This window comes from Chiloscyllium plagiosum, unplaced genomic scaffold (assembly GCF_037043375.1).
Source record: "Chiloscyllium plagiosum isolate Xiang-an unplaced genomic scaffold, Cpla_swu_hap1 HiC_scaffold_25, whole genome shotgun sequence".
NCBI classification, from domain to species: domain Eukaryota; kingdom Metazoa; phylum Chordata; class Chondrichthyes; order Orectolobiformes; family Hemiscylliidae; genus Chiloscyllium; species Chiloscyllium plagiosum.
Genome location: NW_028270163.1, coordinates 33,517,692 through 33,543,038, shown reverse-complemented (window position 1 = coordinate 33,543,038; position 25,347 = coordinate 33,517,692). Strand labels below are relative to the sequence as shown.

General features: G+C 41.2%; 1 protein-coding gene across 2 annotated transcripts in view; it reads left to right on the top strand.

The window, feature by feature from the left end:
• The first annotated feature begins 9,615 nt into the window (after window positions 1-9,615).
• The window catches only part of LOC122562132 (monocarboxylate transporter 4-like), a 47,503-nt gene continuing 31,771 nt past the window's right edge, over window positions 9,616-25,347 (top strand). Inside the window, exon 1 of one of the 2 annotated variants that reach the window (XM_043714706.2) lies at window positions 9,616-9,768. The gene's annotated coding sequence lies outside the window, so the exon portion shown is untranslated. The remainder of the gene's footprint in view (window positions 9,769-25,347) is intronic. The other variant, XM_043714707.2, reaches the window with a different exon arrangement.

The window sequence follows — 25,347 nt, the reverse complement described above, 5'->3', positions numbered from 1 at the left end:
GCATGGGTTTCCTCCAGGTACTCAGGTTTCCTCCTACAATATGTAGACAAGCCAACAAGAAGCAAGGCCACATTGGATTTGGCACTGGGTAATGAACCTGGCCAGGTTTTAGGTTTAGAGGTAGGTGAGCACTTTGGTGATAGTGACCACAATTCGGTTATGTTTACTTTAGCGATGGAAAGTGATAGGTAAGACGCAGGGCAAGAGCTATTGCTAGGGGAAAGGCAATTATCATACGATTCGACAAGATTTAGGATGCTTTGGATGGGGAAAGAAACTGCTGGGGGTGAGCACAATTGAAATGTGGAGCTTATTCAAGGAACGGGCGGTACGGTGGCTCAGTGGTTAGCACTGCTGTCTCATAGTACCAGGGTCCCCGGTTCAATTCCAGCTTTGGGCGTGTGGAGTTTGCACATTCTCCCCGTGTCTGCATGGGTTTCCTCCAGGTACTCCTGTTTCCTCCCACATTCCAAAGATGTGCAGGTTAAGTGAACTGGCCATGCTAAATTGTCCGTAGTTGTCAGGTGCATTAGTCAGGGTGGGTTACTGTTTGGAGGGTTGGTGTGGACTTGTTGGGCCGAAGGGCCTGTTTCCACACTGTAGGTAATCTAATCTAATCTAAACAGCTACTGCATGTCCTTGACAAGTATGTACCTGTCAGGCAGGGAGAAAGTGGTCGAACAGGGGAGCTGTGGTTTACATTAGAAGTTGAATCTCTTGTCAAGAGGAAAAAGACAGCTTATGTTAGAATGAGATGTGAAGGCTCAGATAGGGCACTTGAGAGATACAAGTTAGCCAGGAAAGACCTAAAGAGAGGTATAAATTAGCCAGGAAAGACTTAAGGAGAGAGCTAAGAAGAGCCAGGAGGGGACATGAGAAGTTGTGGCAGATATGTTCAAGGAAAACCCTAAATCTTCCTGTAGGTATATCAGGAATAAAAGAATGACTGGAGAAAAATTAGGACCAATCAGGATAGTAGTGGGAAGTTGTGCGTGGAGTCTGAGCTGATAGGGGAAGCACTAAATGAATATTTTTTGTCAGTATTCACACTGGAAAAAGACAATGTTGTCAAGGAGAATACTGAGGTGCAGGCTACGAGATTAGATGGAATTGAGGTTCACAAGGAGGAGGTCTTAGCAATTCTGGAAAGTATGAAAATAGATAAGTCCTCTGGGCCAGATGGGATTTATCCTAGGATTCTCTGGGAAGCCATGGAGGAGATTGCAGAGCCTTTGCCTTTGATCTTTATGTCATCATTGTCTACAGGAATAGTACCAGAAGACTGGAGGATAGCAATTATTGTCCCCTTGTTCAAGAAGGGGAGTTGAGACAACCCTGGTAATTATAGACTAGTGAGCCTTACTTCGGTTGAGGGTAAAGTGATGGTTGATGGAAAATATTCAGCCTGGAGTCCGGTTACTAGTGGTGTGCCACAAGGATCTGTTTTGGGACCACTGCTGTTTGTCATTTTTATAAATTACTTGGACGCAGGCATCGGTGGATGGGTTAGTAAGTTTGCAGATGACACTAAAGTCAGTGGAGCTATGGACAATGTGGAAGAATGTTGCAGGTTGCAGGGGGGACTGCAGAATTGGGCTGAGAGGTGGCAAATAGAGTTCAATACAGATAAATGTGAGGTGATTCACTTTGGGAAGAATAACAGGAAGGCTGAATACAGGATCAATGGAAAGATTCTTGGTAGTGTGGATGTGCAGAGAGATCTTGGTGTCCAGGTACACAGATCTCTGAAAGTTGCCACCCAGGCTGATAGTGCTATTAAGAAGGCATACGGTGTGTTAGGTTTTATTGGTCAAGGAATTGTGTTCCGGAGCCGTGATGTCATTCTGCAACTGTACAAAATGCTAGTGCAGCCTCACTTGGAATACTGTATACAGTTCTGGTTGTCCCATTACAGAAAGGATGTGGAAGCATTGGAAAAGGTGCAGAGGAGGTTTACCTGGAGGTTGCCTGGTCTGAAGGGAAGATTGTATGAGGAAAGGCTGAGGGATTTGGGTCTGTTCACAATGAAAAGAAGACTAAGAGGGGATTTAATAGAGACATACAAGATGACCAGACGATTATATAGGGTAGACAGTGAGAGTCTTTTTCCTAGAATGATGACATTGGATTGTATGAGGTGGCATAGCTGCAAATTGATGAGTGATGGATATAAGGCAGATGTCAGAGGCACTCTCAGAGAGTGGTAAGGGCATGGAATGTCCTGCCTGCCAATGTCCTGCCTGCCAATGGCCACTTTAGGGCCATTTAAACAGTCCTTGGATAAACATATGGATGATGATGGGATTGTGTAGGGGGGTGGGCTTAGATTAATCCACAGGTCAACGCAACATCGAGGGACGAAGAGCATGTTCTTCACTGTAATGTTCTGTGTTCTAAAGTGTTGGAAAAGGTTATAAGAGATAGGATTTATAATCATCTAGAGAGAAATAGTCAATACGGTTTTGTGAAGGGTAGGTCGTGCCTCACAAACCTTATTGAGTTCTTTGAGATGGTGACCAAACAGGTGGATGAGGGTAAAGCAGTGTGGTGTATTTGGATTTCATTGTAGGCTATTGCACAAAACACAAAGGCATGGGATTGAGGGTGATTTAGCAGTTTGGATCAGAAATTGGCTAGCTGAAAGAAGACAGAGGGTGGTGGTTCATGGAAAACTTTCATCCTGGAGTTCAGTTATGAATGGTGTACCGCAAGGATCTGTTTTGGGGCCACTGCTGTTTGTCATTTTTATAAGTGACCTAGATGAGGGCATAGAAGGATGCGTTAGTAAATTTGAGGATGATACTAAGTTTGGTAGAGTTGTGGATAGCGCTGAAGAATGTTGTAAGTTACAGAGGGATATAGATAAGGTACAGAGTTGGGCTGAGAGGTGGCAAATGGAGTTTAATGCAGAAATGTATGAGGTAATTCACTTTGGAAGGAGCAACAGGAAAAAAGAGTACTGGGATAATGGTAAGATTCTTGGTAGTGTAGATGAGCAGAGAGATCTAGGTGACCATGTACATAGATCCCTGAAAATTGCCACCCAGGTTGATAAGGTTGTTAAGAAGGCATTCAGTGTGTTAGCTTTTATTGGTAGAGAGATTGAGTTTTGGAGCCACAAGATCATGCTGCAGCTATACAAAACTCTGGTGCGGCTGCACTTGGAGTATTGTGTACAGTTCTGGTTACTGCATTCTTGGAAGGATGTGGAAACTTTGGAAAGGGTTCAGAGGACATTTACTAGGATGTTGCCTGGTATGGAGGGAAGGTATTATGAGGAAAGGCTGAGGGGCTTGACACTGTTTTTGTGAGAGAGAAAAAGGTTGAGACGAGACGTAGGTAAGTATGAGGTGATTCACTTTGGTAAGAGTAACAAAAAGACGGGGTACTGGGCTAATGGTCGGATACTTGGTAGTGTGGATGAGCAGAGGGATCTTGGTGTCCATGTACACAGATCTCTGAAAGTTGCCATCCAGGTAAATAGTGCGGTGAAGAAGGCATATGGCGTACTGGCTTTTATTGGTAGAGGAATTGAGTTCCGGAGCCCTGAGGTCATGTTGCAGTTGTATAAGACTCTGGTGCGGCCGCATCTGGAGTATTGTGTGCAGTTTTGGTCGCCATACTATAGGAAGGATGTGGAGGCACTGGAACGGGTGCAGAGGAGGTTTACTAGGATGTTGCCTGGTATGGTAGGAAGATCGTATGAGGAAAGGCTGAGGCACTTGGGGCTGTTTTCATTGGAGAAAAGAAGGTTTAGGGGTGACTTGATAGAGGTGTACAAGATGATTAGGGGTTTAGATAGGGTTGACCATGAGAACCTTTTTCCACGTATGGAGTCAGCTATTACGAGGGGGCATAGCTTTAAATTAAGGGGTGGTAGATATAGGACAGATGTTAGGGGTAGATTCTTTACTCAGCGAGTCGTGAGTTCATGGAATGCCCTGCCAGTAGCAGTGGTGGACTCTCCCTCTTTATGGGCATTTAAACGGGCATTGGATAGGCATAAGGAGGATAGTGGGCTAGTGTAGGTTAGGTGGGCTTGGATCGGCGCAACATCGAGGGCCAAAGGGCCTGTACTGTGCCGTATTTTTCTATGTTCTATGTTAATTGTGACGTATACGATCATCAGAGGGTTAGATAGGGTGGACAGTGACAGCCTTTTTCTTTGGATGGTGATGGCTAGCATGAAGGGATATAGCTTTAAATTGAGGGGTGATAGATGTAGGACAGATGTCAGACGTACTTTCTTTACTCAGAGAGTAGTAGGGGCGTGGAGCGCACTGCCTGCAACAGTAGAAGACTCGCCAACTTTAACAGCATTTAAATGGTCATTGGATAGGCATGTGGATGAAAATGGAATTGTGTAGAATAGATAGGTTCCAGATTGGTTCCACAGGTCAGCGCAATATCGAAGGCCAAAGGGCCTGTACTGCGATGTAATGTTCTATGTTCTATGAGATGCAGGTGTGAAAGCAAGTTTTGACAAACACTTTATCAAACACTGGGAGAAAGGTAGAAAATAATAAAGGTAAACAAACCAAAAGATTAAAACAGAAATCATAGCAGAAACAATGGCAGAACATCTTAAAGATGGGCAGTGATTTAAACACTCAAATAAAAGCAAAATGCTGTGGATGCTGGAGTTCTGAAATAAAAACAGAAAATACTAGAGGAACTCAGCAGATCTGGCAGCAACTGTTCCGAAGAACAATCATATTGGATTCAAAATGTTGACTCTCTCTCTCTCCAGGTATTGCCAGATATGTTGAATTTCTCCAGCACTTCCTATTTTTAATTTCTGTACAGGGTCTTTGGGAATTTACACGACCTTTTTCCTTCAAATAAAATTATGCAGATGATTGGTAAAATTGAATAGGTGCATCGTGTGAATTGCTGAGAATCATTGACCAACATAAATTTGTTTTGATAATGAAAGACCAATTGGACATTGAGTAAATACTTATTCCTAACCATTTACATCATTGTGTTATTGGTGTAGACTTCATTGGCTCTGGATGTACACTCGTTTACCCCGTGTAAAGCCAGCTGTACAATAGAATTGTAAAATATTGTCACAATACTGCCAATATTATGAAAGAATTTACTCTGGCAGATAAATCATCAGTCACTGACTTGCTTCACTGAGTGGCACGGTGTGAGGCAGTTTATTTTACCCAGCTGCAGTCTAGGCAAAGCTGGAAAGCTTAAATATCAAGTGTCATGATGAAAGAATCCCTACAGAGTGGAAACAGGCCCTTCAGCCCTACACGTCCACACCAACTCTGAAGAGTATTCCACCCAAACCCATTCCCCAATACTCTACATTTACCCCTAACCTACACCTCCCTGAATTCTATGGGCAATTTTGCATGGCCAATTCACCTAACCTGCACATCTTTGGTGTTGATAGCTATTGTCTGTGTTGGTTGGGTACTGGATGTTACTTGGAAGATTTATGTAGAAGACAACTGGGTCACTCTTACCCCCTGTAAATCTTGGCTTTGTGTGGCCCTGGCTCAGTCAAACCTGATGAACTTTATCTGGGATGCTAATCCCAATAGGCAACATAGTTCTTGACAGTATGGTTTGGAGTCACCAGATATATTTCTACCAGTCCATTCCTATTTCACTGGAGAGAGAAAGTGTTCATTAACAGAATGACAGAATTGTTAAAGGTTAGAAGGAGGTTATTAAACAAATCCAATCAGTGCTGACATGTGACCCTGAGCTTCCAATTGTCTGTCACTTTAATTCACCATCTTGTTCCCACTCTGACCTCTCTGTCCACAGTCTCTTGCAATATTCCAGTGAAGCTCAAAAGAAACTTGAGCACCAGCAGCTCGTCATTCATTTAGGTACATTACATCCTTCTGCACTCAACAAAGTTCACGTAGATTTCAGTCTGTAACTTCTGCCCCATTTTGTTTCTCTTCTTCATTTGCTTTAGTTTCATTCTTTCCCTTCCCTCTTAGTTGTTCATCATGTTGCCATTTACACTTCTTCCAGATGTGTCATTTGGGTCTGTCTCAGTACAGTCTGAGGAGTAGGTGATGGTCAGTCCTGGGCATCAGTGGAATGTCTGTGGCAGAGGATTTGATATCAGAGCCACTGCAGATATCAGAAAGGAGGAGGGGATCAACATTCAGGATTGTAGGCAGCAGTCTGGAATATGGAGGGGTAAACTCAATATATGGTGGGGGGGAGGTATAGGGAACCAATAATGCATGGGAAGACAAAGGAGCTGCAGGGAGCAGGGCAAGAGGTGGTCATCACCTCAGTTTAATGTTGGAGGGGGGTCAAGGGGAAAGCAGGACAGTTGGAGTCTCAGTTTAAGGTAGTAGGTGGGAACCTCGTCAAGTTGGGTTGTCCAGGAAGTGCAGTGTAGAAACGGGCATAGGGCTTGGGGGGTGGGGTAGGGGAAGATGCTGACAATCAGGAAGAATCTGATCCTCATGGTGTCCAGGCTGACCTGAGCTGCCTTCCATGATCTGCCGATTGCTAAAACCATCCACAAATGCTCAGTGTACCAGTTGGATATCCAGAAATGCAGGTTTCACTGCTACACAACATGATGACCTTCAAGGGGCATTTGCATCAATAATGCGCCTTTGAAGTATAGGTTCAATGATTTGCAGTCATATCATTGTGCATGTGAAATATAGGCAGTGTCCTAATGTGTGAGGTTCAAATCTGATCGTCATGTCATTGGCCTTTGCAAATTGTAGACAGACATTTCTGTGACACAGAAGTAATCAGAGACAACATTAAGAGAGGCACCCAGAGGTCACAAAGCACTCAGTGCTAATGCAAGTCATAGTGCACACAGGAGCATGGAACTGATGCCCTCTGTACCTGGACTAAGTATCATGCAATGATGTCTTTCATGGGTAATGCAGGGCTGGGGAAGAAAGGTTCTGTGTTCACACAGCTCTCGCATGCTTTTTGCTATGTGTGTGAAGCACTCATCAAGCTAAAGTCCAATATGAAAGTGACAAAAAGAGTAATTTCTTGGTGCTCTTTGCAAGGATGATCGTCGGCAATCACTGACTAAAGAATGTGATTGTCCATTAGAAAATTCCATGTCACTGGTCATAGTTCTGCAGGTCCTTGTGTGGCTGATGAGCCTGATCCTACAGCCACACCTCTGGCCACACATTTGGCATTTTTCTGATGGAGGTGGTCCTTAGCCTTGAGAACGTTGGTATTTCATTCTCTTCTTTCTTTTCTGCTCTTCCTCTTGTTGCCGGGTGTTCTCAAATTCTCAAAGAATTTTTGAGAGAAACTTAGGGGGATCTTCGAAATACTTTCTTTGTCCTCTCATCTGAGTGCCTTTCTTGAGCTGGGTGAAGATGATTCACTTTAGAAGTCAGAATTCAGGTATCCTCAGCACATGGCTGTCCCAGCGGAGTTAGTTTTGGATGATCATGACCTTGATGCTCGTGCTTTTAGATGCTTCAAGCTTGCTGATGTTAGTTTGTGTCCTCCCAGCTAATGGAGAGAATCCATTTTACACAATGTTGATGGTACCGCTCAAGGGTCTTGAGGTGGCATCTATTCTTGTCCAAGCTTTGGAAGCATAATTACATTATACACAAGGACCTTAGTATCAGCACAGATGTGACAGTCATCAAAGATTCTCATCCATTGTTGTCTGAAGCTGGAGCTCACAGCTAGGATGGGATGTTGTATTTCTGCATTGATGTCTGGTATAGATGAGAGGTGGCTGCTCAGGTAGAGGCAATGTTCTGTGTTTGGGATACTCCATGTCTCACTCTGTGGACGATCACATTAAGCCTCATTGGTAAGTGATGCAACTATTGACCGTGCTTATTGCTAACGTCCTATAACTTGTTAAAAATCACACAACACCAAGTTATAGTCCAACAGGTTTAATTGGAAGCACACTAGCTTTTGGAGCGACGCTCCTTCATCAGGTGATTGTGGAGGGCTCGATCGTAACACAGAATTTATAGCAAAAATTTGCAGTGTGATGTAACTGAAATTATACATTGAAAAATTGATTGTCTGTTAAGCCTTTCATCTGTTAGAATACAGTGATAGTTTCACTTCTTTCATGTGTAAATCACAAAACCCTTTTTTTTTTAAGTTGCATTCTCGGGTTAGCTGTTAACAATGGTGATAGCTAGACAATATGTTGAAGAAGTTAGCCCCCTTTGTTCTCTGTCTATGACCTGATGTTTAGATTTATTCTAATCTAAAAAGTGAGATAACTGAGTTTTACATAAATTCATGCAGTTTTTGAGCTCAGAGTTCTACATGAGTGTATGCAGTTTTTGAGCAAAGTACAATGTAACTCTGCAAGTACAAATTCACCACACAAAATATATGTGTGGGTCTTTGTCTGTCTATGTGTGTGTGTCTGTCTGGAGTGGGGGTTGTGAGTGTGAGAAAGTGTGTGTGTGTGTAGTGAGTGCAGAGTTTCTTAAGTCTGTGAGGGGGTGCATGTGTGGGAGTGTGTGTGTCTATAAGGGTGTGGGTGGGTGTCTGTGTGCGCGTCTGTGTGTACCTGTGTACCTGATGAAGGAGCGTCGCTCCGAAAGCTAGTGTGCTTCCAATTAAACCTGTTGGACTATAACCTGGTGTTGTGTGATTTTTAATCCTGTAACTTGTGTTCCTAACACATTTCACTGCAAGTGTAACTGATGGTTAAAGCCACAGCAGGGGTACAGATGCCGTTGTTGCCAATGTGGCGAAGGTGCAGGAAGAAGGAGGAGGAACATTTTGTTTCCCCACGACAACGTCAGTGCTGCAGCGCGGGCAGTAGGTTTCAGTAACATAGCTTGCTTCCCCCAGGCCAAGGCATCATGGATTGTGCACACTTCACATTCAGAACACCATATCACAACACAGTAGAGGTCATCAATAGAAAAAGATTCCATTCCAGTCCACCAATGTGCAAGTAGTAATCACACAACACCAGGTTATAGTCCAACAGGTTTAATTGGAAGCACTAGCTTTCGGAGCGACACTCCTTCATCAGGTGATTGTTCAGTGTGCTTCCAATTAAACCTGTTGGACTATAACCTGGTGTTGTGTGATTTTTAACTTTGTACACCCCAGTCCAACACCGGCATCTCCGAATAATGTGCAAGTAGGCTTTGATCGTGATCACCAGTACCACTTCTTAGAGATTTGTGTCCAGTATCCTCCATGAAACTTGATAAAAATAGTACTTTGCCAAACTACCCTAAGATTAAGCCCGACATCTCTTAACTATTCCCAGATCTAAAAGTTAATCGAGGTGAAGCCTGGACCTTTGTTTTACTATCACCACATATGCTGCCTGGTTTGCTGAGTATTTCCGGTGATGGCAGCATTTCGCTTTTGTTTCGTTTCTGATCTTCCCTAGGTGTATGTGGAATGGAGTAAACAAGCTCCGCCAGAAGTAGTCTGACCTGCTCTGAACTTATGACTACACTAGTACATTCGATAAATGACAAGTGGAAACCTGAGCCTTTTTTTGTTTGTCGCCCTTTCTCCATCTCTCTGGCACGTTTTGAAGTATTCCTTTTCTCTTGATCACTTGAACGAATGGGCAACGTTTGAAATGAATAATCGAGACTGTATTGGGGCTAGGTGCTGATCACATTGGGAGGGAAGGACTATGAGAGATCCGGTCACTAAGACCCAGCGGAACCAGCTCCGAGCACAGGGCCTGACGCAGCAGTGTGAATAAGAGCAGAGCGTGGGAGAGCATCAGCCGGAGGAAAGTCTGATCGTGTCGGGAGCAACAATTCCAACAACGAGGTAACGATCTACAGCCTATAAATCCATACCTCGAGAGTACAATGTGGTTATCTGTGTACCTTATCTTAAAATAATATGTTACAAAGGGGACTACGTTGAGAAGAGTGACTAGATTAATCTCATCCATGTCTTTACTGAAAATTTGAAATTCATCATTTAAATCTGCCTTTAATGTGAGCAGCTCTATACATCTCCGGTGAGGTGCGCTACATATTTAAACATATATATGTCTGTGTGTTGTGGATCCTCGCTTTCCGATTAACATCTTAAATTTGGGCAGCATTGTATAGCACATGAAATGCCATTGACCAGATGCTTGACTTTCCCCACCAAAGAAAAATCGCATTTAACAAGGACTAGGGTGAGGTGTGGGCTCGGGCGATCAAATTACGTCCACATTTTGACGATTCTATGCAAGCTGGACCTTTTTTTTTGTTGGTGAATTGAGAAGTAGGTGCGTCTCAAGCGTTGGTGACCACGAGCAACTTACACAACACGCGCTCCCAAGAGCAAGGGGTTGGTTCCTGGAGGCAGAGCTCGGTGGAAATACTCGCTGCTCCTTACAATTATTCACCTTTGTTAACGTGGTCAAACTCCGGGGTGGGGAGGGGGAGGGTGTTAGTTCCCGGTGGCGGGCAGGGGGACATTGCTGAACGATCCGTGGAGGAAATGGCCCGAGAGCCGTTTGTTTCATTGAATTTGACCCAGTTCAGCACAGCATGGTCCCATTGCTTGCCTAATGCTCCTGTGCTGAACCGCGGAATGTTTCTCGGCAAACTTTTAAAAAAGTATGTACCTTACACGGTCTGCAAGGACGTAAATCAGATGGAGTGCAAGGAGAAACAGCAATATAGAGCCCTCAATTAAAACTACATCCACTACGGAGCACCTTACTATAATGGAGATTGGATTTGTAAAGTGTGTGACCTTTTTAAATATCCGCACCATTTTATTACTGTACTGCCTTGTATTTCCTCCAAGGCACACATTGTCATGTCTGGCCAGAGAGAAATTCGATGGAAGTATTTTAGCGTTGAGAGGAAATGGGTTAATTTCTGCCTATGTTCTTTCGATAGAATTAAACCTCTTAAAGGTTCAGTCATCTGATGTACTGGATTGAAAAGGCTCTCTGGTCAACTGGGTTTTTTTTTTGCCTAGCAGACTGGCCAAAGAGAGCCGAGCCATAAAAGTATTTCCCATTGATTTTGCTGTGTTTGACCTGAAAGCTCTCCCATTCGATTTCCCCGCTGATTTATGAGCACCGCAGCTCGGCTCTGCCAGGGAGATTTGACACTGCGTTGTTGTATGAGGAGACAAAAGCCCAGGGCCGTTTCCAAGCCAAGTGCATCACCCGCCTCAGTTTTCCCCCGTGTATTTCCGCTTTCTTGTTCTAATATACCACGCCCCCTCGCCCCCCCCCCCCCCCCCCCCCTTCTAATTACTCATGATTCGGGGGAGACAGAGCACCCTTCACCGCCTCATCCTCTCAGGTCACGTCTCTCACGTCCTCTTGCAGTGGCGATGATGCTTTTGTTCCTCCTCCTCTTCCTTCTTCCCTTCCCTTCCCTTCCCTGCCTGCCTACCACCTGAAACACTGGCGAGGCTGGCCCACCTCCAACATCGAGTATTTTGCAGGGATGGCGAACAAAATTAAAATAAGTGGGGGAAGAAACGCACGAAACCGGGTTATAGTCCAACCGCGAGCGCTTCAAATAAACCTGCTCAACTACAACCCGGTGTCGTGTGTGTTTTTTTTGAGTTTGTCCACCCCAGTGCAACACCGGCACCTCTACAACAAAAAAGGTCGATGTGTGTCACCACAGAGCGCGGTATAATTTGATGCTGAGCACATGGTTACAGACGCTTTGCTGTTCTCAGACATACCTGGGCGGCCGTGCAGAAAACAGCTTTGAGTCTTTTAATCTGAGGTGGGATGATAATATAAAATGCATTTTCTAAAGCTTGTTTTGAAAAAGGCTAACTAGACCAGACTGCTGAGATTTTCCAGCAACTGCTGTTTTTGTTTTTTTCTAAAGCGCATTGATTTTGTTTAAAGAAGGGGTCAGACGATCGTCCCACCGCATGTCAGTGTCTCATCACACCACGACACCGTGTTAATATGATGAGGCTAGTCATACTGAAATGTTGATTTTAACATGCGAACACTAGAGCTTACATATTAAAGTTAGGCCCATACAACATGATCAAGTCTCAGTGAAGAGAGGATTTATAACACTCAAGCCATATTTATGTCATGAAGTCTGTTTGCCTGAAGGTTATGATGTAGGAGAAGAAAGTGAGGTCTGCAGATGCTGGAGATCAGAGCTGGAAATGTGTTGCTGGAAAAGCGCAGCAGGTCAGGCAGCATCCAGGGAACAGGAGAATCGACGTTTCGGGCATAAGCCCTTCTTCAGGTTATGATGTAACTGAGCCATAGAGATGTACAGCAAACAGACCCTTCAGTCCAACTCGTCCATGCCGATCAGATATCCCAACCTAATGTAGTCCCACTTGCCAGCACCGAGCCCATATCCCTCTAAACCCTTCCTGTTCATACACCCATCCAGATGCTTTTTTAAATGTTGCAATTGTATTTGCCCCACCACTTCCTCTGGCAGCTCATTCCATACACATACCACCCTCTGTGTGAAAAAGTTGCCCCTTAGGTTTCTTTCCCCTCTCACCCTAAAACTATGCACTTTAGATCTGGACTCTCCCACCACAGGGAAAAGACTTTGTCTATTTATCCTATCCATGTCACTCCTGATTTTATAAACCTCTATAAGGTCACTCCTCATCCTCCAATGCTCCAGGGAAAAAAGCCCCAGCCTATTCAGCTTCTCCCTATAGCTCAAATCCTCCAACCCTGGCAACATCCTTCTGAATCTTTTCTGAACTCTTCAAGTTTCACAATATCTTTCCGATAGGAAGGAGACCAGAATTGCATGCAATATTCCAAAAGTGGCCTAACCAATGTCCTGTACAGCTGCAACATGACCTCCCAACTTCTGTACTCAATCCTCTGACCAATAAAGGAAACCATACCAAATGCCTTCTTCACTATCCTATCTATCTGTGACTCTACTTTTAAGGAGCTTTGAATCTGCATTCCAAGGTCTCTTTGTTCAGCAACACTCCCTAGCACCTTACCATTAAGTGTATAAGTCCTGCTAAGATTTGCTTTTCCAAAATGAAGTACCGTCTGCCACTCCTCAGCCCATTGGCCAATCTGACAAGATTCCTTTGTAATCTGAGATAACCTTCTTTGCTGTCCACTACACCTCCAATTTTGGTGTCATCTGCACACATACTAATTATACCTGTTATGCTCACATCCAAATTATTTATATAAATGTTGAAAAGTAGTGGACCCAGCACCGATCCTTGTGGCACACCACTGGTCACAGGATATGGTGTATGAACAGTCTCTTCTATTTGACTGTGGATTTGGTTTGGTCAACCAGCAATGGTGGAGTACGTGTGCATTGTCTTGCCAGTTATGGGATAGTTTAGGCAACTTACATTCTATAATCTTAATCGTTGTCATATACTATTATAGCTCAGCATAATAAAAATATAATTTTGTTTAAAAAATCATTTTTGTATTGGAGTGGTAACTTGAATACAATGTGTTCAGTCTTCCTTTTTTAAATTACCGGATATAATTTGCTCAAAAAAAAATTAAACACTGAGCTACTTGAATTGGTGTACACTTTTCAGTTTCTTAGTAAATTAAGTATTTTCAGTACTTATAAATTTATTTTAAAACATGTCTACTGAGATCTGGATGCCTATCAAAATTATCTTAATTTGGAGATCCTCCTTGAAGAGAGGCTAAATTGTGAAGACTCTCAGACCATCCTCAGTATTTTATTTTGGGATGTACAAGTTCTGTGGGCAGTGCTGGATTTGACGTAATTATTTTTAAGTCAGTATTAAAACTAGCAGAAAATGGATTCTTTTTCATGAATTATGCTGGAGTTTCTGTGATCTTTTGCACTATTCTGCCATTTTACTCTGGAATGCACTGATAAAACTGGGGTGGCTTTCTGCCGGGTACTCCAGTTTTTTCCCCACAGTCCATAGATGTGCAAGTTAGTTGGATTGGCCATGGAAAATTACTCATAGTATTCAATAGGTTAGGTGTGTTAGCCATGAGAAATCCAGGTTTCCAGGGATAGGTTAGGGGGATGGTCTGGGTGGAGTGCTCTTTGGAGGGTCAGTATGGACTTGTTCGGTCGAATAGCCTGTGTTCTGTGGAAAACTAATGGAAAGTTTGAAACCCTAAGAAAGTTTGAGTTATAAGGCGAGGGAACTTTTTTAGTATAGGGGGTCGAGGGATGACCTTAGAGAGGTTTATAGAATCATGAGGGGTATAGATAAGATGAATGGCAGGTGTGTCTTTTCTAATATGGGAGATTTCAAGACTAGCAGTTATATTTTTGAGGTGAAATGAGAAAGATTTAAAAAATACCAGAGGGTTTTTTTTACACAGAGTGGTTCATGTGTGGAATGAACTTCCTGAAGAAATGGTTTAAAAGTCATGAATAGGAAAGGTTTGGAGGGATGTGGACCAAGCCCAAGCAGATGGGACTAGTTTAATTTGGGAACATAATCGGTATGGACTGGTTGGTCTGAAGGGTCTGTTTCTGTGCCGTATGAGCCTATGACTAAGACACACAGCCTGAAAGGTATTATACAACAATAATAAGATTAACTAACAAGTAGTTTACTAATTAGCTCAACCTTATTATTTTACCATCTTGCAGTACCCTGAAGTTTGCTTTGCCTTATGTATAGATCCATGGTGATCTTAACATTTTCCATTACCAGAAGAAAATATTGGCATTCATATGGCACCTTTCATGACCTCAGGACATCTTAATGCACTGGTAGTCAATGAAATACTTTGTAAATGTTGTCAGTAGTAGGAGACATAGGAACCAATTTAACACAGTAAAACACCAACGATAATAATAAACGACCAGATGATTTGTTTTAGGCACTGTTTGTGAGATACCTGGAATGATTCCTTTCTCTAATTGAACTAGTACTGTAAGTTTGTTGGCTAATGTTGAGGGAAACTAGGTCTCAGTTAAATATCTCATCTGAAAGATGGTCTCCTTTGAGTGTATAGCATTCCCTCAGAACTGCAAAGAAGCATGAACCTAGATTGTGTTCAACATTTAAAGCACTTGGGCTTTAATACATGCTTTTTTAACCTGGAGGTGAGAATTCTACGATGGAGCCAAGGCTAACAAAAAAACATGGTATATTAGGTTGCACTAGATCAAAATAGATTTCCATTTGTGTACGGCATAATGTGACAAACTCTGAAATTGGGATTTATTTCAGGGCAGGTTGTGCATAAATCTGAGGACCACCATATGCAAACTCCAATTCCTCCAACATGTCACTGCACAGATCCGATACTAATCTTAACAATGATCGATAGGGTAGGCAAGGTCCTCATCTCTTCCCCCTCCCTCCGGCAAAAAAAATTGATTTCAGAATCCTGATTTCTAATATTTCTAGGCCACAGCCATCTTTTTCAAATGCTGTTTGTGGCTTATATCTCTGCTTTTCTAACTCCAATCCTCCCTTCCACTGCAGCAGAGTGATTCAATTTCGAGCAATCATATCTCCAATTTGTGATTTGTGTCTTTTTTTTCTCACTAAACCCTTGATACTTTGATGCATTTCTCCAACTTGGAAAGTGCTGCTTCGGGTCACTTTTTAAAAAAATTCCTGCTCGGATTCCTGGTGCTGTGCAACTATGCAACATTTTCCACAAAGTGCAAATTGAACTTTCACTGATTGATGAGTAAATTTCTGGTAGAATGCTAGTGTCATATTGTTGCTTCCACTGCTGTTGTACAACATTGAAATGTTACGTTTAGTTCTTTCCCAGTCAGATTTTTTACACAATGTTATGAAAACCGCAGGATCCTTTAATGCACTATTTAACAGGTTGCATTTTTATTACCTAATAAGAAAAATACTTGCATCTAAACTCCATTAAATATGTTTACAATTTTCACTTTGACTTTACTATCTCCCATGTCTTGGCTGTGCCCATTATGTCATTCACAGTGCTGGCCCTGGATACTTATACTTAGCACTCTCCACTCACAGTTCCCTTCCCAGTCCAGCCTCCTGTTTTGTCCTTGGGAAAACAAAAATTCTACTGCCATTCTCTGAGAGCAACACTTTCAAAATCCCAAATGTCTAGCCTGTGACTCTCCACTTACAACAATTTCTGCAGGTACTATTGAGATCTTTCGTCCCCATCTTATTAATCTTCACCTGGACAAGTGCAAGGAGCTCACAGACTTTCTGTCACCAAGTTTCAGACCAACCACTTCACAACCTCATTTTCTTCCCTCCCTTTCCCTAGTCCACTGGGTCAAAGTTTCTTAAGATTCTCCTCTGAATTTCTGTGTATCTTTTTCCTTGTCTCTCCTCATGCGTATACATTTTTTTTAGGTGACCGTCATTTGATTTTATTCCTATTAAGCTTCTAATTTACGGACCCTAACCCAGTTTCTGACCATCCAATGTCTTTCCTGCGCTCTATGCTGGTTTGGCTTAACAACTCTCTCCTCAGGTATTTCAATAACCTCCCCAACTGTGCAAACCTGCCATTGTCACACCTCCTAAAACACACATGATTATTCATCTTTACAAGCTACTGCCCTGTCTCCAATCTCCCTTTCCTCTCAAAAGTTCTTAAACATGCTGTTGTCTCTCACTACATGCATAACTCCAAATCTGAGTTCAGTCAGATGCTGGTCCCAGCCGCTAGACCAAAACAATCGCAATTGACACCTTTTATGTGATGGACAATGATAAAGTATCTCTCTTTATTGACCTGTCTGAAGTCTTTGAGCATACCATCCTGCTGCAGATCCAATGATATTATATAGCTGAGTTGGGCTGGACTTTCCTGGTTCCATCCTTAACAATCAATATTGATAGCCAGAGAATCATTTGCTATGGGTGCTGTTCCCACTCCAGAATCATTACTTCTGATGTCATAGAGTCATATATGTCCTCCAAAGATGTATCCCTGTTACTTCCTGTTGCTTAAACCTGCTGCCTTTTGGTCACATCATCTGAAAACTGAGCATCAATTTTTGTGTGGACGCTGATGAAAACCAGTTCTACCTCATCCCTACACTTTCTGACTCTTCTAGTGCCTCTTAATTGTCACACTTCTGCATATCCAGCAGCAAACGTCAGCTCAGAATTTTCTTCCAAATACTGTAAAGCTTGGAGATATCCATTTCCTTCAGTTCCCAGCAAAAATGATATTCTTAGTCTCTGATTCCATCTTTTCCTGGCAACTTTGTTGAGGATGAATGAGACTTTTCACAACCCTGGTGTCCTAGCTAATCCAGAAATGAGTTTTTGACAAAGCTGAGCCATCACTGAAATGACAGAATTGCACTTCCATAACATAGCATGACTCTATCCCTATCTCTGCTCAGGTTTTAAAGAAACCCTGATTTGTGACTTCAATATCTTTCAACTCAACTGTTCCAATGTACCCCTGATTGGCCTACTTTCTCCACTCTTTGCAAACTCAAATATTATCCAAAATCTGCTGCCAGTGTCCAAATTTGCACTAAATTTCATTCAGAATCTCATTGAATGGTTGTTTACTGGCTTTGAGTTTAAAAAAATGCCTCAATTTTAACATTCTTGCCTCTATATTCAAATGAGTAGTTGCAGCCAACCACAATTGACCCAGGCCATTACACAGGTCAACAGACCTAAATACTCAAAGCTTGCAATATATTGCATCATGCATCTTTTCAACATCTCCAAACTTGCCCTTTCCTTTATCTAACTTGCTTCAGCACCATAAACTTCTAAGATGTTCACTTTCCTTTTATTGTGGCCAAACCTCTCCTCTTTTCTTTCCTCGTTTTAAAGACCCTGTTTAACCTACCTTTTTGACAAAACCTCTGGTAATCTGCTCTCATATCTCCTGTTATGGCTTGATGTCATTTTTCCTTTGATATTACTGTTGTGTTGTGCTTGAAGTGGTTTACTACAGTTATAGAACATAGAACAGTATAGCACAGTGCAGGCCCTTCGGCTCACAATGTTGTGCCGAGCATTTATCTTAATCTAAGGTCAACCTCATTGACACATGTCTCTCCTCCCACTGCTGACAGTGCATTCCACTTATGGTGTTACATAAATACAAGTTATTATATCTATCTATTCTATTAGGACTACAGGCGGCTAGTTTTTGATGGGTAAGCTAGCTCGGTTGGCTGATTGGTCAGTTTGCACTGCAGAGTGATGCCAACAATGTGAGTTCAGTTCCTTCACTGGCTGAAAAAAGAACTGGAGATCACAGCGGTGAGGCAGCATCCATGGAGAGAAAGCAAGATAACGTTTTGAGTCTAGATGTGAAATATGGAGGCGCAGCATTTATATAGTAATGTGGGGTGTGGAGTGTAGGGGGAGAAAGGATGTTGATAGTTCAGATTAAGTGTTTGGAATGTGAGAATGGCAGATCAATAGTGTGACCAGAAAGACCAGATAGTCCCACTGGGGTGGGGGAAGGGGAAAGAGGACATGGTGACAGAGAATGTGACAAGTAAGGCTAAAAGAAAGCGAAGGAATGGTAGTGGTTTCACAATCTGAAGGTGTTGAACTCAGTATTCAGCCCAGTTGTAAAATACCTAGTCTGAAGATGAGATGTTGCTCCTCCAGTTTTCACTGGAATATTGCAGCATGCCGAGGACACACAAGTTGGCAGTGAGCAAAATGCTGTATTAAAATGACTGGCTCCAGAAAGGTTGGAGTCATACTAGTGCACGAACTGGAGGTGTACTGCAAAGCAGTTACCCAGTTTGCATTTGGTTTCTCTCTATGGATGCTGCCTGACCTGCTGTGATCTTCAGCACTTTTTGTTTTCACTACAGATTCCAGTGTCAGCAGTAATTTGTTCCTGCACTCGCTGAACTTACCATTGAAGGAAGCTCCTTCTCAACATCTCCCTTCAGCATGGTCACACTCTGGTTAAATCATCAGTTGTTTCTCTCTAATGAGAGCAGTCCTATGGTCTAGTAGGACTAGGGGGACTTTCCTTTTTCCAGCAAAATACATTTTCTTGTTTCATGACATAAGGGTGAAGTGCAAGGAACATTAAGGATTAAGTAACCATTGATATTATGTTTTCCTGATCCTTCATACATTTTTTAAAGTTCAATGTTTATTGTTTTTTCCATATTGAACTACATATTATGTGCTGTTGGATCCTTTACTCTTTTTGCAACAATGAATATTAGTACTTTTTTACAACAAAATTGCAGCTTAATGTTTGATCACTATGTAGGGACCACTCCAAAACACGTTCATGTACATAGGTGCTGAGGACAAATGTCACCTTATTTTTTTGACACCAATGTGGACTGCCAGAAACTAATGCAATTAAGCAAGTAAGCTCCAGTTTTTAAAACAAGTGTACTTCAATAAATATTCTGAAGAGTGGAAACCTGTTTTGACTCTCATTAACATAGTTGTAAATAATTCTGATACAAAATTGCAAGCATTTTATAAAGTTTCTTTCAGTTTACCAGGTCTGAGTAACTTGATTTTGATTAAGAGAAAATGTGTTTTAAAAAAATATAGAAACTACTCATCCAGACTTATGGTAATTCATTCAATGATAAAAATTCCAAATCTTTAATACATGCATATTACTATCCTTGTACAGAAAGTTTCAGAAGCTCCTTGAAGACCCGATATAAAAATGCAATTTGGAAAGGCTTGTTCATGTGATTAATCTGAGAATGTGGTAGTTTTGTGTCTGGGCCAACCTTCTTTAATTTTTCTTTTAAAAAAGGATGCAATGGATCGCAGAACCTCTCTCTGTACAAAATGTCCACAATCGTTTAAGCTCGCTTTACCTATTGCAGATGAGTTATGTCATGCAAATAAGTGCAACCAAATGCCTCAAGCTTTGATATTTAAATCATGTATTGCAGTGCATAAGTTCTCCTTCCTCTGGCTCAATTTTATTGATGGACTTCGTATTGTATATACTATTTATTAATTCACTTCACGTTAACATTTGATGAAATCTAGGTTGAAGTTCTGATATTCTGATAGGGTGTTTCCAGGAAGCACAGGGAACATTGGCAGGGAAATTGTCAGTCAGTTCACCTTGGATTTGTGCCCAAGTGAATTATTGAATGAGAAAAAAGGGTCTGTGAGCCCACGTTTAATTGATCAAAGCTGTTCAGAGAGTCAGATTAGAAAAGGAGATCATGCCATTCAGTTCCACATTTTATAGTTTAGATTAGATTAGATTAGATTACAATGATTAGATTACATTACAATGTGGAAACAGGCCCTTCGGCCCAACAAGTCCACACCGACCCGCCGAAGCGCAACCCACCCATACCCCTACATTTACACCTTACCTAACACTACGGGCAATTTAGCATGGCCAATTCACCTGACCCTGCACATCTTTGGACTGTGGGAGGAAACCGGAGCACCCGGAGGAAACCCACGCAGACACGGGGAGAACGTGCAAACTCCACACAGTCAGTCGCCTGAGTCGGGAATTGAACCCGGGTCTCTTGCGCTGTGAGGCAACAGTGCTAACCACTGTGCCACCGTGCCGCCCACAGTTGGAAATGGTATAGGAATAGTAAAACTATACATGTAAAACATAACTCAACAATTGATAGTTGGTTACTTTTCATAGCACTGAGTGAGTGGCTTGAGATAATGTCATAAACTATAAGAGTAAAAATCAAAGTGCTTTAGAAGCACTATCTGAAGCTTGAAATGTGCTACTGCTATTAAACAGCATAGCTATATATTACAATAGTTACAGAATTCTAACATTTAAAGTATGTCTCTAGACTATAAAGTGCTATACTTGAAAGTTGTTAGGTGCCTACCACATTTCGCATGATAATTATATCACCTGATTTGACCAGCTGAGACTTTATTACTTATTTCAACACATGTCACAAGGAAATGCAAATCTGGTATTCTACACTAGCTCAGGATGAAGATGGCATGGAAACTAACAATCCATGACATATGTTATGTCTGACCCACAACATAAATTATTTTGGAACTAGAGAAACTTGGTAGTGACATTGATCTGTTGGAATGTTGCCATGAGCATGAAGGGCCTTATTTCCTTAAAATAATTAGAAGAATATTACCTTTTGTTTACTGAGATTAAATTCCAAATTCAGAGGAAGAACAGAATTCTGGAAAGAATGTTATTGTCTCATTGTTGTAAATGGAATTATTTTAATATAGTTCAGACTACAGGCTCTGGTATGGCTGTTTATTGGTTATAAATCAAATTTTAAAAATATAAATTCAAAATCCCCAAGCAAATTTGGCATATAGTCTAAGCAGCTGATATTTTTAGTTCTGCTAAATTGGTGTAACCATCAGAATTGTTTTTGTGATCAATTACTTTTTGTCAAACATGCCACAGTAGTAACATTTCCTGTATGGCTACTGATATGATTCAAGATGATCTTAAATTTATGATGTTATGTTCTCTACATATTATATCAGAGTAGTAATTGGACTTGTAGCATTCATATTATTTGAAAGCATTGGTACAAGGACACCGAGAATTGCCAGCATTTAGATATTTTTATGCATGTTTATGTGTATTTGTTTTGAGAAATGTCTTGTCTTGTAAAGTTGTAGCTGTGCTGGCTCTTACTGAGGTCTCGACATGTGCAGTATTGACTTGTATTAGGCGAGATATGGAGTTAAACCCAGAAATGACTTAAGTTGTTTCATAAAAAAGTTTCCAGTACAATAATTGTATATACTAGTGTCACCAGTTGCTTCGAGATTTGTGCACAAGCAGACTTCGTATTGGAGTCAGTGAAATTTGACAGTTGCAATAGTATCACAGAGGTTGCAACATAAAAGTTGGCATTATCCATTCCTTTGTTACTAACTGTTGGGCTGCTCAACAAGATTTTAAATTTTGATTACTTTCAAACTCGTCCAACACAGAGTTCGTAAACAAAATGAAGCTCAAAAGCACTATAAAAGGACTGCCTAAGTAAAGTTGATGCGTTATTATTTTTAAATGTTCATGTTGAATTTCAGAACAATGTTAAGTGCCAGTAACTAATGCCAAAGAAAGATGCATTAGGCAAAGATGCTTTGTGAGTTTTGTGACACAACAAGCTCTCTATTGATTTCAATTTCAACCCTATAATTTCTTTTCCAAAAAGCATTTGCGGAGTTTAACAGTGCAGCTCACTTATCAATCAATTCTGAATTCTAAACTGGATAATGAGAATAGATATACAAAACTGAGTGTTAGTATAAGTGATTCAGTAGCCTGTGTTGATAGGTACTGGACATGCAATGATAGAAAGAGGTTTATAAAATCACAAGGGGCATGGATAGGGTAAATAGACAAGGTCTTTTCTCTGGAGTAAGAGAATCCAAAACTAAACAGCACAGGTTAAAGTGAGAGGGGAAAGGTTTAAAAGGGACCTAAGGGACAACTTGTTCATGCAAAGGGTGGTGCACGTATGGAATGAGCTGTCAGAGGAAGTTGTGGAGGCTGGTATAATTGCAACATTTAAAAAGCATCTGGACGGGTATATAAATAGGAAATGTTTGGAGGGATATGGGCCAAATGCTGGCAAATGGGACTAGATTAGATTAGGATATCTGGTCGGCATGGACAAGTTGGACTGAAGAGTCTGTTTCCGTGCTGTACATCTCTATGACTATGAATCTATGAAAGCTAGTTAAATAATGGTGACCGTGAAAGAATCATCTATTGTTGTAAAAGTCTATGCGGTTCACCAATGTTTAAGGGAAGAAAAGTTTTACCATCTTTCTCTGGTCAGGCCTCCATGTGAATATTTTGGCAACAATTAAAATATCTGAAAGGTTATGTTGGTTTAAGAAGGAATGATAGTGAGGAAGAGCAGAAGGATCGGGGTGTGTGCACATTTTAATTTAGGTAGGTCCCCATATTCACTGTCCTAGTGATTTTAAAATTCTCAGCTTTGGTGATCTCCGTTGCCTTGTGTCAACCTCTATAATCTCCAACTTTCCTACTCTCTGAAATCTCTGCCTATTCCCATTTTCATCACACCACCAGTGGCAGAGGATGATCTTGGAAGTTTGTAACAAGGAAAGAAAAAGGGAGAGTAGATATAAGGAGAATTAAGTTCCATGTGGCTAAAATAAAAGCCTCCCGCTTTGTGGATCTGGGGAAGAAGTGAACTGATTATGGTTGCAGACAAAGGATAGATTTCTATGGGCAATGAGATCAGTGACTATTTAAGAAACAGTGGCTTGCTTTTTGCTGGTGGGACCATGGTTGGGGTTCAGTCAGCCAGGTAGCGGGGCTTTTTGTCAATCAAGAGCCATGCCTCCCTTAACAGCAGATATAATGACAATTTTAAGGTGTGAAATTGAAAACAGAGTGCAGCAAGTTTAGAGAGGGGTGAACTTTAATAAAACATTTTATAAAAAAAAGTATTTTTCCATTCCAAGGCGATGTATAACCATTTAAAGACGTGGGATATCTATATTTCCATCCAAACTCTCTGGTACTGTAAAGTTAACTTTTTAAAGCAGTGTCACACTCCTACTACTTCTAATTATTGATGGAGATTTTAAAATATACCTTTACTTTTCTCTCGTTCTGTTTATTTCACTTCCGGGAGCACATTTGACATTCAATAATGCAACTTCCTGATTCAGTGTTTCAACTGCTTGGCATTAGCTCATTAATCTCCTGAAGGAGGCACACGCACTTGTTTATGTTATTCACACAGATGCCCGATTCCCTTAATAGGGCATCGTGCCTTTTGGATGATTGGCTCATGGGAACTTGCTATGTGGAAGTCCAGAGAATGCTTGTGGGCAAACTTGAATCTCACCAATGGCTGGCAGCATTTATTTACTGCAATCAGCATAATATTCTCCTAAGTATGTGAGTTATATATTAAAAAGGTACAATGGGATAGTTCTAGACAAATGAGCACATAGTGTAATTGAGGCAGGAATCACTTGACCATGGATAGCAGTGATCATCAAGGTCAAAACTAAACGTAGTCACTTGTTTAGTCGATCATTTAAACACTCTAATTTAGTTATATGCAATTTGTGTTCAGAGGAACATTTTTTAAAAAAGGAATATATATATATATATGATTTTTGCATGAATGACTACAATCATTTGAGTCAATGTTGAGAAAACTGAAGTTACATTCACCTGTGAACTAGCCTTAGTCACTGTTGCAGTCACTCAAATAAGGAACAGATTTGATTGCAACTGTCTGAAACTGCAATCTTAAAGCGGTGACCACTTAACCTTCCAATTGTTCCTGTAGCTCATTCTGCTGTTATTCTCTGACAATGTAGATGCACTTTAAATATCAGGAAAGACATTGCCAAGCCTCAGCAGTTTGAATGTCATGGAAAGGTTAAACATTTTGAACATGTTAGTTGCAGTTCCATCTGTATCACTGTTGCCTGTAACTCAATCATCCTTTAGAACCTCTGGAGAAATGCCCCATTTTCAACCTTTAAAGACAGTGACCTTTTAAAGGGATAACGAACACCACATAAGTTAACTGTAAATACTTGTCTTGTTTGTTGCTTAGTAAATAAAAAAAACATTTTATTGACAAGAAAGTTTTGAAATCAAGAGTCAAATATAACATTTACAGAATAAAGATTTAAAAAGTATTGCTAGGCATATACAACAAAACTTTAGAAATAAAGTGGGTCACTTTGCATGTGAAAGAGGTTAACTTTCTTGAAGTATCTCTCATTGGAACTAGTTTGCTAGCAAGGCTAACGTGATGTGTTCACCTGGTGTTCTGCTTCAAAAGTTGATCAACCTGTTTTGCAAATCAATTTCCATTCAGAATATCTACTTTAAGTACTTTACAGTGAAGTTGGCATCTTCCAAACTAAAAAGTCCCTTAATATATCCATATTATGTTGTCACATGCCAGATTAGTTTCTCATTTAATTACAAATTAATTTTGACAGCCATCTCAAATCCTATTACATGTCTATATTAAGTAGCGATGTTTTAAACTAGCAGTAGAAATACCAAGCAAACAACTGGTTCTGCACTCGCACTGAGAAAGATTACTATCTTTCAACACACCCTTGATTGGTATTTTTATCTTGTCAGGCATAAAATTTCAAGATTTGTCACTGAGATTAAGTTTCTTTTGTTTGCCAACACTTTTGGTTCAGTTATCCTGAAGATCATTCCCTAACATGAGTAATGTTTCAGATTAAGTTGTTAGTTTAAAATGTTATTGAATACCAGTTGTAGACAATGACAGGCCTTCCAATAGAATGATAGTCGAGGCAGAAGTTGGGTGTCAGGCCCATGCAGAAGTCCTGATGAAGCTGACTGTGGGAATTGCCCAGGAAGTTGAAACTTCTGATGGACAATTATCTAGCATCTGGAACGCTGTGCACAAAGTCCCCATCACCTGGATAACTATAAATTTGACTCGCAAATTCAGCACTCCACTCAGACTACCACCCCAGCCCCATCTACGATGC